Below are 17919 nucleotides of genomic sequence, written 5' to 3' on the forward strand. Positions count from 1 at the left end.
AAGAGCTGTAGGACAGTAATTATAGTATATAGAAGAGAAAGTAAATTCTTACATCACTTGGTTTTCACTTCATTTGTTCTATGTATTTGTTAGTTTTTCCTGAATATCAAACTCTCCCAACACTTAGGGCTTAGAAAAGCAATAATTTATTTAGCTCCCTATTCTGTAAGTCAACAGTTTGAGTTGGGTTTAAATGGTGATTCTTTTCCATGAGTCTCAGCTGGGCTCGTTCGTGCATATATAGTTAATGGCTGGTGTAGCTGAGGGATGTCTGGTATTGACAGCCAAGATGTGATAGCTTGTCTTTACTTGATGCGGTTTCTTATCCTCCAGCAGTCCTCCTTGTATTTATCCACAAGGCAGTGGCAGAATTTAAGCATGCTAAGATTCTTGAGACCAAGGTTATAACTAGAACAAGGCCACTTCCACCACATTCTATTGGGGAAAAAATATGAAGGGCAGAATAAACAGTGAAATAGACTAAATTTTAATGGGAAGACCTTCAGAGTGTCATTTCAAGAGGGTATGGATAAACGGATGAAAGAATCTATTCACATTGTTACAATTCGTCACATTCTATAAGAGAAGTATTAAAATCAGGTTTATGTGAAAATGGAGAAGACAGTCTTCACATTCCAGAAGCTCTACAATATAATTAGAAAATGGTGCATGTTATAGGAACTGGGATGACAAAAATGCAATAAGAATATAGATAAAAATAAATATTTTCACTGCATTAGGGAAGATCTTATAGAATAGATAGACTTTTGCATTAGACCTTGACTTAGAAGGACGGTTCTAGCAATGCTACACTAGTCTAAAATAATTTTCCCATTTTCTCAATTATAAACTAACTCAGAGAGTGGCCTCAGTACTGCAAGGAATGTTCTAGTAATAGTTTCATGGCAGCAACAGCAATATGAAAGATAAATATGTGCTTATAAAGTGACTCACATCTGTTTCAAAATTAGACCTGCACAATTTTTTCACTTCAATATGTATTGTGAACACACAGAAAGTGAAATGAAAGGAAGTATTAAACTAATGAAAAGATGGAAAAAGTTTAAATAAGTACCTGTTTCATTTGTTATTGGAAAAGTCATGTGGGAAAAACTTTGTGTTTAATAGTAAATACTAGACTTTAACAGAATAAATAAGTGATGGAAATGGAGCTTATCTTATGAGATAATTTCCCATAGTTGAATATTTCCCATAGTTTAAAATGCAGTTTCACAATAAAGAATTAAATAATGAGGTATAAACTATGGTATTCCTGTAGTAAATCTTGGAATTTTTCCTGGGTAAAACTGTGAAAAAGTTATTTTTATTTGGAATACCAAGTTTCCAATCATATAACCTTTCTCAACTTCTAGAATGCTATAGTTTTTATTGTTGAGACATTCTTATTTCAATCAAAACCTATAGTTTTAAAATAGTCTGCTATCAGTTGAATATTTGTTATTCTATAGTTATTGTATGTATTTGTTTTCTTGTTTTATTTGATTTTTAAGAAATATAATGAAAAATATCTTGCCTGCAAAATGAATTTTAGATATTAGCGAGGTTATGAAGGAGGTATAGTCTTTTTTCTTTGGGGTGTGACAAGAGACGTGCTATTCTTTAGCTTGTGTTATATAATTAAGTAGTCTTCAAAATAAGATTTATGCTCCTGGAAGTCCATAAAGTCTTTCCAAGGACTGAATGCCCCCAGTATGTTTTGAGAAAATTAATTTCCACATCCTCAACTTCCATATATACTTTTTACCGAAACTGCTTTAGAATATTCCTGAGTTCAACCTCTCCTATCTCCTACTATATCAAAATAGAAGTGTTATTTGATTTTTGCTAATTTATGCTCTAGCAAAAAACAACTCTTCAATTTCAGTGACTTGCAATAAAAAATTATTTTGTACTCACACTGCACATTGGCTGCTGATTAGCTATGGCTGAGTTCCAAGCTAAAGATCAGCTTCAAACCTTCTTAAAGTGTCTTCTTATTTCTGGATTCAGGCTCAAGGAGCAGAACCTATTTGGGACATGGTGGGAGGAAGATGCAAACAAGCTAGTGGAAATATACAGTTGGTCTCAAAGTTTCCATGTTGCTGTGTCAAATGTCATCTCCTTTTATATTTCACTGACCAAAAAAGATTTGCTCTCAAGCCTGAAAGTGGGGCAAACAGATATTTTTCTACATGAAGACCTATGATTCATATGGAAACTGGCAGGGATGCATCATAGGAGACAATAATAGGATCTAACTCAGAAGTCAAACTCCTTACTCATCCCATATCTCACTGCAGTACAGTGCTCAAGAACATAAAAATATCTGAAGAATCACATAAATGGGTATTTCAAAATATGGCATGTGCATTAGGAAGGATCTTTAATTAATTAATCAAACCAGTTTAATTCCATAGTACTTTTAGTATTATCTTATTCATGTTCATGTTCTTATTTGTATTTATTGGCCCATATTGGATATTATGAACTCAAAATAAAAATTATAGTTTAGATATTGAGACTAATTTTTAAAAATTTGACTAGAATATTTTCCAGATATAAGAAACTTTTTATGATAAAATTTTCACATGTGATAACACTTCAAATCCATTGTGAGGCATAGAATAACATAGTTCAAACTTATTTTCATAAATCATTTTGTGGCATAGACATGCCAGATATAGTTGAATCCTCATTTTATTTCATCTTAGAAAATGTTGAAGGTTTCTAACATATTAACACAAAACTAAATATATTTAAACCTATGATGAAAATTTCAAATGTCAGCTTAATACTGTGTAAAGTGGTATGTAATTGTTTTGTTATTTTAAGGAGCCACATCATTAATTAAGCTATTGTCTCTAATTCCCACGTCCTCCCTTTTCCACCCTCAGCTATGTTGGGAGTGAGGTACTGCAAATTTCACTTTTCCATGGTTAGCTGACATCTTATGGAGTTCTGCCAAAAAGAAATGCAAGTGGGAAACTGAAAGACATGAAGATAGACAAAGTACTTACTTTTTCCTGTTTTGTACCACCTTAGCAAAAGCTCTTTCTCCCTTCAGCAGGAGTTGGTTTTAGGTTCCATATTCTAAATATATTGATATAGCTGCTTTTACCATGAATTCTGGATTTAATGAGTTAGCTCAAGCACCTGAAATTGCCTCCAATTCTTTACTTGTTTAATTGGTTTAAACTTGATTTACAATGATCGAAATGCTATAAGAAATTCAAGGACAGAAAGAATTTCTATAAGAGAAAGAAAGGTTGAGTGCATTTATCATGTGTGACCTGCATACTATCCTCCATTACATCCCCAATAGGGCCTAGAAGACACTCCATTCACTAAGACATTGACAAATTCATTAGCAAAGGGAACACCAGAATACTTGAAGAGCTCTGTGGTGGCAGTCCTCTGTAGGCTGGATATGACTATGGGAAACACTACCATTAAGATGGCTTTCTTATTTTAGCAGGGATGATATGATCTTAGAGTAGTGAGGGTCAAGTGATAGTACTTAACTCTTATAGACAAGGAATCACAATTACCATAATGTACAGCAGGAAGACAATAGTGATCAGAATGTTTTGATCTACTGGAACTCTTGCTAGTGGTTAATTGAATATGTTGTCCCTGAGATTAAAACAGATAAGCAGCCTACTAAAATATTCCTCAATCTCCATAACAGAAAAAAATTCCAAGTCCAATACCAAAAACTTAAGTTGTCAAAGGAGAGTCACAGCCCTCACCATGTTTCCATTCCTAAGTCACTTCACATTTTGGAGCTTTCTTACTGAAGAAATTGAATTCCGTGAAAGTTCCAGGATCTATCACATAGTGAAATATTTTCTCTGAATCACTGGTGTGGTGCTATTGCTTCCTGACCAAATGCATGAGTCTAGGAAACAAGGAATCAAAGGTGATTGGCAACTTTCACCATTATTCCTCGTGATTCTCTCAAAACTTTTACACTTACAGTCTTACAAATTTGGGATTTGGTGAACTGGAGGTATTAGCCAAGGGAGTAATTTATGATTCCGTGAAATTGAATACTTAGACTAATACCTGGCTTTGTTGGAATCTCATGCTTTTTTCTATAGGCAAACATGAGTTGTGGTGATTATGAAGGGAAATGAGGCTTCTACTATTCAAGGCTGACAAAGAGGCCTTTTTTTGGACACAGGTGATACTCTGGGCTGCATCTCAGTTCCTCTGTGTCCAATAAAAATAGTTAAAGGAAAACTACAACAACCAAAAAAAAGACAGGACTACTGAGGACTCCTACTCTTCAGGAGTGAAATTTTGGGTCACCCAAACTGGTAAAAATCTCCAACGACTGTGGCTGAGGATAAAAAGAACATGGAATGAAAAGTGAAATAATAAAGTAATGCACATTCAGGAGTGGTTAAAGAATTGTAGCACTTATGCACAGTGTCTCCCTTACTTGGTAAATGTGTGTGTGTGCATTTCTCTTCCCTTTCTCCTTATTTCCCCTTACAGTTCTACATAAAGATTATGTTGGTGATTAACTTTACAACTTAGTCATTAGGTTAAGGAATATTCAGATTGAGCTGGCATTCAATGTAAGCAGTAATTAATGTCACCCAAATTTGAGTAACATGATTGCGGAAATGCGTATCTGCCTTCCTTGCTCTCCAAAGTTAGCAAGAAGTTTTAGAGTGGGGGAGCCAAAGAAAAGGGACCTTCTGAAATCATTAATTACTTTGATCATGTTATAAAAAACATTAAGCAGGTATTATGTCCAGCTCTCTGAAATTTCTAATAGTAACAATTTGTTTCTCTTTATTTAAGTAGTGAAAATGAGGCTGAATTTTTTTTAAATCGAGTATTTTTAGGAAGAAAAAAGTTACCTAGGAGCACACGGCACTCTAGGGCTTGATACCTTCTTCCTCTTAGATTCATCCTTTTTTTGTTTTTCTAGTCTGTAACTTCCTACAAATCCTATTCTCAGTGTTAATATTACATTGCTTATTTAAACTTTATATGATTCTCTCTCTCCCAGTTCCTCAATTTTTAGACCTCCTTTCAAATCCCCAAGTCCATATTCAAGAGCTGCCTGAACTTTACTTGGTCTTTTTTCTTTTTTTAAATAAGATCTTCTTCCGTGTGAAGAACCACACCAAATTCTCTTCTTCAGCTTAAGTTTACAATCCAAAGTTTTCAGATTTACATCTCTGCTTTTCTAGTCTTTTCTGAAACTATCACCAGCCTGGTCACTGAGCTGTAACTCTTTACTAAAATTTACAACAAAAAGAAAAAAAGTGCATTCATAACAGGACTAATCAGAAGAATTTTAACAGAATAGAATTTTAACAAAAATAGAATTTTGCCTTGTTTTATCTTATTGCAAGTAATAAGACATGCCTATACCTGCTTCCTTGTTAGTGCCTATATACAGAAGGGGTATAATTAATTTCTAGTGTGTAACTATGTTGTATGAGCCAAGGTTCATCTGTATGAATATGTTTTACTCTTTTTACTATGTTTCCTATTTTTGGAGAATAGTCATGGCTCAATACTATAATTAATTAATAAATTCACATATTCATTCAACAGATATTTACTGAGTTAAATCCCCACATCACATGCGACATGAACCACATTGTTTTGGTTGATGAAAAAATTTATATTAAATGAGTTCGCATTTCAATAGAAGGAATAAGGTATGCATCCAAATAAATACTGGGATTACTAGCAGTTTAGAATTAAATTTAATGTATTATAATGAATTATGGCCATAAGGCCATTAGATGTGTTCAATAAAATTAGATATTGTTGATAACAAATATTTATACGATGTCAACAATTTGGTAAGAAATTTAAGTTATCTGAGCTATATCCAGTGTTTTAACTTTCAAGATTATAAATGTAAGGTAATCAATCAGTTTGACCAAGAAAAAAATTCTCTTCTCTCTCTAATTCTTCCTTTTCTCTCTCCTCGTTCTCTCTCTCTCAATTCTCCCCTCCCCCTCTCTTTCTTCATCTCTTTCCCTTTTTCTCTCTCCTCTCTTCTCCTGTCTTTGTTTAAAGTTTTTTTTCTAAGTTCAAACATCCTGAAATACAAAGATGGAAGATCCCGTGGTTCTTTTGCTAATCCTGCATTTTATGTTTATGAATTGACTTAAAATGAGAAGAAATCGGAGATAAGGAAGGGAAGGGTTATTTGCAGAATAGAAAGAAATACTGTTAAGTGAGTCTTTGAAACTATTAACAAAGCTGAAGAAAAGTATAACCTGTTTGAAAATCATGTAATATCTGAGAAAAGAGAGGTTTAGATTGACAACATAACAGACGTAGAGGGTATTATGCTAAGTGAAATAAGTCAGACAGAGAAAGGTAATTATCATATGACTTCACTTATATGTAGAATCTAAAAAACAAAACAAATGAACAAACAAAACAAAACAGAAACGGACTCACATTTACAGAAAACAAACTGGTGGTTGCCAGAGGGGAGGGAGGCTGGGGGTGGGTCAAATAAGTAAAGGGGATCAAGAGGTACAAACTTCTAGTTATAAAATAAATGTCATGGAAATGTAATGTACAACATAGGGAATACAGTGAATAATATTGTAATAACTTTAGTATGATAGGTGGTATCTAGACTTATGGTGATTATTTTGTTAATGTATATAGATATTGAATCACTATGATTATGCCTTAAACTAATATGATATTGTATGCCAATCATACTTAATAAAAATATATATCGGAGAAAAGAGAGCTTTATATTTGGAAGACAAGTTAATAGAAATAAAAGCTTGATACCATTTGATTTAGTTCATATCACATTCCGTAAGAGGAAACTCTACAGGGACAAAAACAGATCAAGGCACAGGGGTGGGGAGCAGGGATCAAGTAAAAAAGGGCATAAGGAAATTTTTGAGGTAGTTACATGACTGTATATGTTTGTTAAAATTCACAGAACCATACACTAAAAAGGGTGTAAATTATATTAAAAAAAACAAGAAACAAGCAGATTTGGAAAGAATTCTGATGGCATTAATACGTAGAAATACCAAATTTTTGCATGCTAGTCACCCTCCTCTCTCTAAAGTACCTCAAGGGAGATTTATAGAAAAATAGATAACTATAAAAGAAAGGAATGATATGCTATATGTTTAGCTGGACTTGCATCTCTAATTCCCAAATGCAAAGAACACTAGTAAACTTGAACAGATTACCCACTTGAAGTTTCAGGCCAGAGCGGCCCATCTCTTTTCTGCTTTAAGAAAACTGAATATGAAGACTGGATGGAAGAGAAGAGATAACTTCCACTTACATCTATGGAGGAAGAGACACTGTTCAAGTTACCAGTTAGATCATGTAAGAGGAAGAAAAAAAGAGAAATGGCATTCCATATCCATTTGAATAACCGACGAAAGTGCAATGAATGACCTAGCCCCCTAGTTAATGTGGCTGAACATTCTTGCTCCTGAACCTGATTTTCTAGTCATTTCTTTTTCATTCCCTGCTATAGGGCTAATGGTGAAGTATGGTTAACAATCAAAGTTTTCTGGGTTTAAGACCATGGATTAAAATTTTCAGAACAAAACTTTTCTAGTAGCCTGACCTTGATTTCTAGCTGTTCTTAATATTTATTCATAGGGAATCAAGTCACATGATAATCATTAAAGTCTGATAGTTTCAATAAGCTCAAATATTTAGATGTGAATTATCATTCTTTTCAGATGATCCTCCATTAAATCTAAGAAATGACCTAAAAATGCAGAGCTTGATAAATTTTTCAGATTTAAGGGTGCACATGTGGGGCAATCTAGAGTAAATTACACCAGACAGTCATTGCTGGGATCGTGGGCTTTCATTCGGTACCCTAGGGATGCTGTCTTTCAGAAGGTCATGAAATGTAGGAGAAGGTTCCTTTGAGAGTCAAATGAATTTGAATTGGCATTCTAACTCCAGCACACATTAATTGTGTGAACTTGATCAAATCACTCAATCCTTTTCAACCTCATCATCTGCAAATTAGAAATTAATACCTATTCGTTAGAATTGTTTGTGAATTGGTAACAGCAACCATAATGTATTTATCATCACAAATAGCATGTAGTAGAATAGATGTTTTCTTTTCCACTGCACTTCACTCAAATGAGATTCCAGAAAAGATTATGCACAGCTTCCCCTCTATAAAAAAATAAAAATTAAAAAAATTTAATGAGATGTAACTAAATAAGTTGTGCCGGGAGCCGCCCACCAGTCAGCTAAGCCTATCTATCCAAGGACAACGGTCCGGGAGAGAGATGAGGAAACGCACGGCGGACCCTCAAAAGATGGCGGTCAGCCGCACCTGATCCTACTCATGGTACTAATTTTAACAATATTGCTCTTGCTGTTCTTTTTCTGTACATGGGGATATCTTGGGGAAAATCTCTCCAAGCAGGGGAAGGAAGCTGACATAACCTGGCCTTCTAGGTAGGGTTCAGGGGAACAACAGCCTGAAGGGAAAAAACGTTCTGACCTCCTCCTGGAAAGGCGGTAAGGGAATTTGGACAGCCCTCGAGGAGGAAGCCTTCTAATAATCAGCCTCAAAAGAGAATATTACCTCCTCAGGTCCTTCTAGGAGGTAGATATTATCCTAGGCCTGTTAGGACAGAAGGTAAATGGTGGCACCCACCCAGGAGCAGAGGCACTCCAAAACTACCCCTTCCTAACACAACTCACGATCCTGACAAAGTTGCAGAAAAATATCATAACATATTGACAGTGGAGAATTGGGATTATGATAAGGATTGGGAACCCTATAAAAGAGTTAATGGTAAAAGAGAAACCCCAAGCACTGTGCCTGTGTGACTTTCAGTCAGATGGAGCTGGGGGCCTGTGTGTATTTGGTCCCCTTACACTTTGCAATACTTCTGCTTTTGTTATTACAGGAATAAAGATAGAGGCTTAGGGCCATTCGACCCATGAGGAACTAAATCTAGACGTTACACCCCGTTTTGCAATCAGTCTTAAACATCTAGACCCCTAGTAGACATATAGAAAAGGTCAATATCTATATTTAATAAAGGTTGCTTACTTCTCACAGACATACTGTGCTGATATTGTAACAAGATATGCTTATGTACCCATTTTGTTTGCCAAAATTATGTACTGAGACAATTCCATGAAATCATAAACGCATGACCTGGACCCTATGTAAGTGCTTGAATGCTTTGAATAAATCAAGCTTGGAAACCTCACTTCCAGTCTCACCGTAATTTCTTTCTTCGCCGACGCCGTTCATCCCTCAGGAAACCCTACTAGCTGGAGCTGGACTCGGGCAAAGTTGACTAGTAGTGTTCCTTCTAGTATATCCAAGCACCATCGTTCCATCCAGGGGAGCTACTCAATTATCAAGAGACCATTGTGCTTGCTTAAAATAAAATGCTCTTCTTTTTACTATAATTACATATTGTAATTAAGACAAGAAAATTGAACAGAAAAAATTTATTTAAAATATATAATAATTTATCTTAAAACTGAATTGAATATTTTGGAAAGATTTGATAAAATTATGTCTCTTAAAAACGTCAAATTAGGAGGGGCTGGCTTGTGGCCTAGTGATTAAGTTCAGCACACTCCACTTCAGCTGTCTGAGTTTGTGGGTTTGGATCCCAGGCATGGACCTACACTGCTCATCAGCCATGCTGTGGTGTCACCCCACATGCAACGTGAAGGAAGACTGGCACCAATTTTAGCTCAGGGCTAATCTTCCTCAAGTAAAAAAAGAGGAAGATTGGCAACAGATGTTAGCTCAGGGTGCATCTTCCTTGGAAAAAAAAAAAATCAAATTAGGAGTAGATGAGGCATTTTTTTAAAGATTGGGAAATATTTTATTTTTCTAGATGGAATCTGCATTGATGTTTAATAATTTAATTGCCTATCATATATTAAGGGTATGATTTATAAAAGAGATTTGGAATGTCGATCAGAGGATACATAGTCAAAGAGGAATCCTTGACTTTGCATCAACTGTTTGGAGAGTAATTTATATGAATTACATTAAAATGGAAATGCTTTAAAAGTATGAAATTACTTTATGGGTCTTTTAAATTTTATTTTATGGTTCTCTCCTTTAACGGATTTTTTCTTTAATGTATGGCATAGTGACTATAGTTAGTAATACTGTATTGTATACTCGAAACTGCTAAGAGAGTAGATCTAAAGCATTCTTACCAAAATAAAACAAAAAAACCCAAAACTATGTGTGGTGATGGATGGGTTAACCGACTTTTTTATTTAAACAAAAATATCCTTTTATCAGGCAACCTTTCTTGATTCTAATTCCTCACCTTAATTAAATAATATAAAATAAAAAGCAATTAAAAAGGGAAATAGGAAATTCTAAATACTTGGAAAAAATGGAACTATGTCACTAAGTCACTTCATGTTAAGAATAGAGAGTTGAAGTTTTCAGCACATGTCCAGAGGATAACTAAAAGACGGAAATTGAGTTTATAACAATGTGACATCTAGGGCTGAGTTCCAAGCTAAGCATGGCTCAAAGGACCCGGTCATATTGCCAAAGGTAAAGCACTCTTTGTCATGTGCCAGAGGTTTGAATATTACATGCCTGAGAGAAGAGAAAAAAGACGGCAATTATTCAAGTCAAATTCCAGCTGCTTCTCTAGTTGGCTTGTGCATATTCTGAATAAATATCAAATAAATCGTTTCTCTCCTTCACAGCAAGTAGTAAGGCTGATATTTCCTGCTCATAGGCAAGGCTGGCTCTATGAAAAGATGTAAGAAATTGTTCAGGTGGAGTGATTTACGGAATATCAAATGCTTTCACTTTGCCAAATAACTTCCCTTAAAATATGTGTGTGTGTGCATATGGCGTATTGTTGCCCAAATTCCCACCTTTGACAGTGGAAGCCTTTAAGTTAAAGCAGTATATTTTTCTGTTTCAAACAGAAAATCGACGAAGTTTAAGAAATTTGATAATGTCCATGTTGCATAGTGTATGTCATGTATGACTGATGCGTGTTTTCATAGCTCTTGAGAGGAAAAACTCATTGAAAAGTACCAAAATTTAAAATGAAAACATCAGTGTATATAATAAATTGGCTTCAAGGTTTTCATAATACATACTACACTCATACACACTATGAAATGCAGTATGCACCAGGATTTATTGCTCACAAGTACAAGAAAACTGTGAACAGTCTAAATGTTCATTAGTAGAAAAAAGTTAAATAAATTAATGCAAAGGGATATAATGCAGGAATTTAACAAAAAGTACATCCACATATGCTTATTGAAAAAAAATTGCCAAGATAAGTTATTGAGATAAAAGATACAAAGACAGAATACATAGTGTGATCTTTTTTTCTGTATAACTATACTTGCAGACATGTATTTATACATACATGAATTATAGCTGATTGTCTAACTTGATGTATTTCACTTATGCACAGACATTCATGAATGGATACACAAGAAACTGTTCTTAAAGACTACATATGAGTGGTTAGGATAATTAATTTTCATTTCATTTCGTATCATTTCTATTCAACATAATTTTTAGGCATTGCTTAACAGTGAATACCTCTTGTCCCCTCTACTCTTATTCACATCCTCACTATCATTTAATTCTTTGAGCTATCAGAACTAATCTTATTATACCCATTATACTGTTGACCTCAATAAAAATAAGAAACCCAAGATTCCCAGGTTACCCCCCATTCCTTAGATTCTCACCCCCAAGCACTTTTTAGATCTTTTAATCTGCTCCATCTTTCCTTCCTATCCAAATAAATATTATAACTGTGCCTCTGAAATTCAGTCTGTCGTCAGTAAAATCTTTCTCTTCTCCACTTGTTCATTCTCTTTGTTACAAACTGAAACTTGTTTCTCCTGTGAAGATTCTGCTTCCCTTGTAACCCTGTCAAATAGTGGCTAGATGACTGACCCATATCCTTCTTGTATCTCTTTGTCATTTCTAGATAATTCTCCTTACCAACTTCCTAACACATTCCGGTCTAACTCTCTTGTCATCAAACTATATCTGTGCTGTCTTTCCTTGGTGTCATGTTCTACTGATGACTCACTCTTGTTCTTTAAAATTTTAGCACTGTCTCACTGCCGTTCTCTGTAGCACTACTCCTGTCGTAATCAGTGGTGATTTTAATATCCATGTAGATAATCATTTTGATACTCTAACGTATAATTCTTTCACTTCCTGTTTGTCACTGACCTGTCCACCACCCTATCTCAGCCAATCCCACCCTCTCCTATTGGAAATAACTGGAACCCCTTCATCATTCTACTTCACCTTATCACCCCCACCTCTCATCTTTTCAACTCACTCTCAGTACTGTGACGATTCTTTGACTCCATTGCTATACATAATTTACTGATTTATTTCACTTGACTACTTCTACCCACCTCAAATTGTCATTCCCCTAATTTCTCATATTAGATTCTTTGATCTTTTATTATAATCGCTTTCCTGCTACCCTTCAGCTTACTTGCTCTTTTCTCACTTCATTGTATTCACTTGCAGAAATGCCAGCTGTTAATAAAATCCAATATTCTGACTAATCTGTGCCTGCACAGCCTAATATAACTGAAGAAATATATACAACCAACAACAGCTTACTAGGATGACATTAAATTTGCAACTATTCCCCTCAGTAAAACCCTAGTGCTGCTTAGCATCATTATGCTATTCTCTAGTCCATTCACTTGCTTACTTAAATAGACCTCTCCTCTTTCACTAAACTTTCCAAATCTCTTCCTCTATCCTTACTCTTTCTAATTATCTTGGGGTTATTTTATGTTCAAGAAAATAGAAGCAATCATAAAACAATATTAGCATTTTACCATCTACAACTCTTAATATGTCAGCATCTGTATCTGTACAAAATGCCTTCCATCCTGTAACGATGAATGAATGATTCAATTTCTCGACCTGGGCATTGCATTATATTTAGGTTTCCATGGGACAGATCCACTTATTCTCAAGTGGGTGGCTGTTTGAGTAGTATTTATGTCTGTGATATTGAGATTCATAAAAAGAAACATATATTTGGTTTTCATCCCTGTTTCTGGCACAGAGCTCCTAAATCTTTTGGAATTTCCTAAATGATAAGAGCTATAAAAGTGCCTTTTGTTATGTTAATGAGGTGACTTTTACAGCAGAACCTGAGAATGGGGGCTGGTTGCCAGTGGAGCCAACCATGTGATTAGAGGGTTAGAATGTTCAGTCCCACCCCTACCTCTCACTTCCAGGAATGGGAGAGGGGCTGGTGATTGAGTTCAATAGCCAATGGGCAATGATTTAATAAATCATGTCTATTCAATAAAGCCTCCATAAATACTCAAAAGTATGGGATTTAGAGAGCTTCTGGATTCATGAACAGGTGGAGATTGGGGGAGAAGGGGTGCCTGAGGAAGACATGGAAGCTTCATGCCCTTCTCCCATATCTTGCCCTATGCACCTCTTCCATCTGGCTATTCCTAAGTCATATCCTTGTACAACAAACCAGTAATGTAGTTAAGTAAAATATATCTGAGTTCTTCAAGCTGCGCTAGCAAATTAATTGACCCCAACGAGGGGAATGTTGGAACCTCTGATCTATAGCCAGTAGGTCAGAAGCACAGATGATAACCTGGATTTGAGATTGGCGTCTGAAGTTTTGGGGAGTACGGGAGGAAGCAGTCTTGGACTGAACCCTTAACCTACAGGATCTGATACTTCAGCTCTCATTCTTTGTTAAACTCACTCCACCCAGGCTTTGTCCTACCTCTTTGCTCAAGTATAGATTTTTAAGTCGCTACAATCAATGATCTCTTCTTAGGCCACCTCTTACTGGACCTATCAGCACCATTTGAGAGGCTGACCACTTCTCTTTTCTTGAAACCCACTCTTTACTCATCACCAAGGATGGAACTATTACTCTGTTTTTCTTCTATTTCATTGGCTTCTCTGTTTCAATTTCCTTTGTCAGTTCCTACACCACTCTCTGACAATTAAATATTGGTGTGCACTGATGTTAGACTTTTTTGATTTTCTGTTTAGATGATGTGTTAGATCGATTGTAAATATCCTCTCCATTTATTTTTTGATCTGAAGCCATGCATCTGCAATTTGATGTGGTGATTCTTGCCGTCAAAAGGTGGGGTCTATTTCCCAATCTTTTTCATGTGGATTGTCTTTAACAGAGTGCGACAGGAATAATGTTGTGCCAGTTCTAAGCCTCAAAAGACCTTGTACACTTTCACTTTCTCATTGGGAACATTATGACCATCACGTGAACAAGGCTGGCTTAGCTTGCTGGATGAAGGAAAATATACATTTCAATTATATCTGTTATCCCAGATGAGTGCCAAGGAACTATCTAACATATAAAAGAAGCCAATGTAAAATAGTTGCTTCCTGGTCAACCTAGCAGTTGACTACAGGTGTGTCTAAGACACAAGCCTGTCTAAGACAAAATGAGTCTAGTCTGGCTCAGCAGAACTACCTAAGTGACCCATAGACAGGAGAACAATAATGAATATGTATTTTTGAAGCCACCTTATTAGGTAGTAGTTTTCTAACTGCTAATGTGTGAAGGAAGGGAACAATGTATGGCCAAATCCTTCAAACCATTAGACTCCTTTGAAAGTAGGAAAAAATTTATCTGCCTACAATAATTGGTTTATTATAGTCATCAGATAACTAGAGAGTTCTTTGCTCTTCTAGGTTCTAAGACATACTTTTTTTAACCAAGAATGTGAAGGAAGGGGTAAAGAAGGGTTTGGGGCCACTGGAGAGTAAATCTTAATACAGTCATATGTCACTTAATGATGGGGATACATTGTGAGAAATGAGTCATTAGGTGATTTCATGATTTTGCTGTTGTGTGTACATTATATAGACATTATATAGAGTGTACTTAAACAAACCTAGATTTTATAGTCTACTACACATCTAAGCTATATGATATTCACATTATGGGACCACACTCGTATATGTGGCCCATCATTGACCTGAAACGTCAATATGTAGTATATGATTGTAATAAGATTTAAAGATCTTGTGAACTGAAACTGAGAGATCTTATTCTTTTCAACTCAATGTTTGCCTTCTAGAGAGCCTAGGGAAGTTGTAAGAACAGGGAAAATAAATTTAAAAGTTATATCAGGGGCTTGTCCCATGGCTAAGTGGTTAAGTTCAGGCACTCTGCTTCGGTGGCCCAGGGTTTTGCCAGTTTGATCCTAGGCATGGATCCAGCACCGCTCATCAAGCCATGCTGAGGTGGTGTCGCACATAGCAGAACTAGAAGGACCTAAAACTAGAATATACAACTATGTGCTGGGGTCTTTGGGGAGAAGAAGAAAAAAAGAAAAGATTGGCAACAGACGTTAGCTCAGGGCCAGTCTTAAAAAAAAAATGTTATGTCAATAAGAAGAAAGTGAAGAAGAGGGTAGAAGTTATTTGAATGTTAATTTTAAAAGAAAAGAATGACTAAGACATAGAAAACTGTAACAGGTTATTGTAACAAGAAATAGATTTGGGAACTTTTCCCCTTCCAAATTCTGTATCGGAATCATTTTAATGCTCTTGCCAACTTTTATAGAAAAATATATGTTCTCTTAATCATTGGATAAATATTTAAACAAATAAGTTTGTTTTAATTCCTTTTAAACCATTTTTTCTAGTTTTATGTAATATATAAGAATTGATATCTCTAAGTAGATCACATTACATAACACACTAGCATAATATTAATATCAATAAATACTTGATGGTATATTATTTGTTGACATCTAGGAGAAACTGTACACCTGAAGGGAGAGAACTTGAAATTTTTAAGAAGGATAGAAAATGAGGAAAAATCTAGAGGTTGGATCATGTTGGGGCCCAGAATTAATGAGTAATGGGGGCAGACATTGCAACACTGAATACCTGACTTAGTGACATAGAGAGAGAGAGAGAGAGAATAGATCAAGTTCATATAGAGCAATTGATACGTGAACTGTCAGTAGCAACAAGCATATCCAGTATCCACATCCGGGTTTTATAATTTCATTCCTCAATAAAAGGAACCATGGGTTCCTGGATGATTCTAGGACTGGGGAAGGAAATACTCAAGATGAGCCGGTAGCTTCTTGTGGCATCAGGAAGTAGGGAAGTACACACATACACACACAAACACACACTGATGTGAGTGTATCAAAGGGACATATGAGCCAAATGAAACAGCTCTCAATTGCCAAAGCTTGAAAAATTTGAGCAAAAACAAAAAATAGTATTGGCATATAACCCAAAGTATAAATAAATATCTATGAGCACATTCTGATATAAGTAATTGATTGGATAAAAAATAAATGAGAATACACAAATATTCCAAACACAGTTCCAGATAATTAATATAGATACTCCCTTCTCAAGAAGATGAAGCCCTCCTTAAGTATGGGCTGTTCATAGTGACTTATTCCAAAGAGTAAAGTATAAAAATGGAGAAAAAGTTACTTTACAGTAACAGATAAACATGACAAACACAACCTAAGCCAGTTGATCAAAGTTAATGTCAACATTAAGTCATCTTGGTAAAATCTACTCTTGATGCGATGTTATGAATGTGGCATTTTGCCTCTGTGATCTTTCTCCACAAAAATACATAACTCCAGACTAATAATAACATTTACAAAAAGCAGATAAGCCAAAATTTAAGAAGATTCTAGAAAATCTCACCCATACTTCTCAAAACCAGCAAGATCATCAAAAATAGAGAGTCTGAGAAACTGTCACATACAAGGAACTTAAAGATACCTGAATACTAAATCTAATAAGAAGTGTTGGATAGGATTCTGGAACAGAGAAGAACATTAGGTAAAAACTAAGAAAACATGAATAAAGTATGGGCTGTAGTTCATGAGAATGTATCAAAATTGGTTCATTAGTTGTGACAAACATACCATACTGAAGTAACATGTTAGTGGTAGGGAAAAATGGGTCTGGTGCATATGGAAACTCTTTGTACCATCTTCACAACTTTCAGTAAACTTAAGACTATTCAAAAATGAAAAGTCTTGGGGCTGGCCCAGGGGTGCAGTGATTAAGTTCGTGCATTTCACATCGGTGGTCTGGGTTCGCTGGTTTGGATCCCAGGTGCCGACCTATGCACCACTTGTCAGGCCATGCTGTGCTAGGCTTCCCACATAAAATGTAGGAAAATGGGCACAGATGTTATCTCAGGGCCAGTCTTCCTCAGCAAAAAGAGGAGGATTGGCAGCAGATATTAGCTCAGGGCTAAACTTCCTCAAAAAAAATATAAATAAATAATAAAAATTAAAATTCTATTTAAAGAAATTGTGTGTAACTCAATTATATATGAAAGTGTTAAAAATAAGTTTGTTTTGTGTAAACTAAAAACTTTGAGCCTACCATCCAACCTGCTTGAGTCTCTACATACTGTACAAATCCTGCTCTCTGGCCTAAAGACTCTTCCATGGAGCACTAAAGCTTCAGAGAACAGAAGAATCCACTGACCCAAAGAATGAGATTACTCTTGAGAGTCATGAAATGAGTCTAATAATGTCAATATTCTAGTAGGAGAGAAAAAATGAATTTTCAGCACTTGATCTCCCTTCCTCCACGACATACAAAAGTGCATATACTAGCACTGTGCTGACACAGGAAACAGCTTAGTAATTGGGAACGAGGTTAACGCTAATTTGGATAATGAACACCACATTATGGACTTCCACATAGAAAAAGAAGAGAATGGTAAGTGGAAAGATAGAAGTAAGATATTATTTCATAGAATTCCATCACCTCATAAGTGGTTAATATTTTCCTTATTTGTTCTAAGAAACTGTGTAGATAGGATTTGTGGTTCTTCATTCTCCAAAATAATAAAGTCATATACATTGCTTCTATCATTTGGGAGAACATAAGTCAAATGC

Source organism: Equus quagga, chromosome 3 (genome assembly GCF_021613505.1).
Source record: "Equus quagga isolate Etosha38 chromosome 3, UCLA_HA_Equagga_1.0, whole genome shotgun sequence".
NCBI lineage: Eukaryota > Metazoa > Chordata > Mammalia > Perissodactyla > Equidae > Equus > Equus quagga.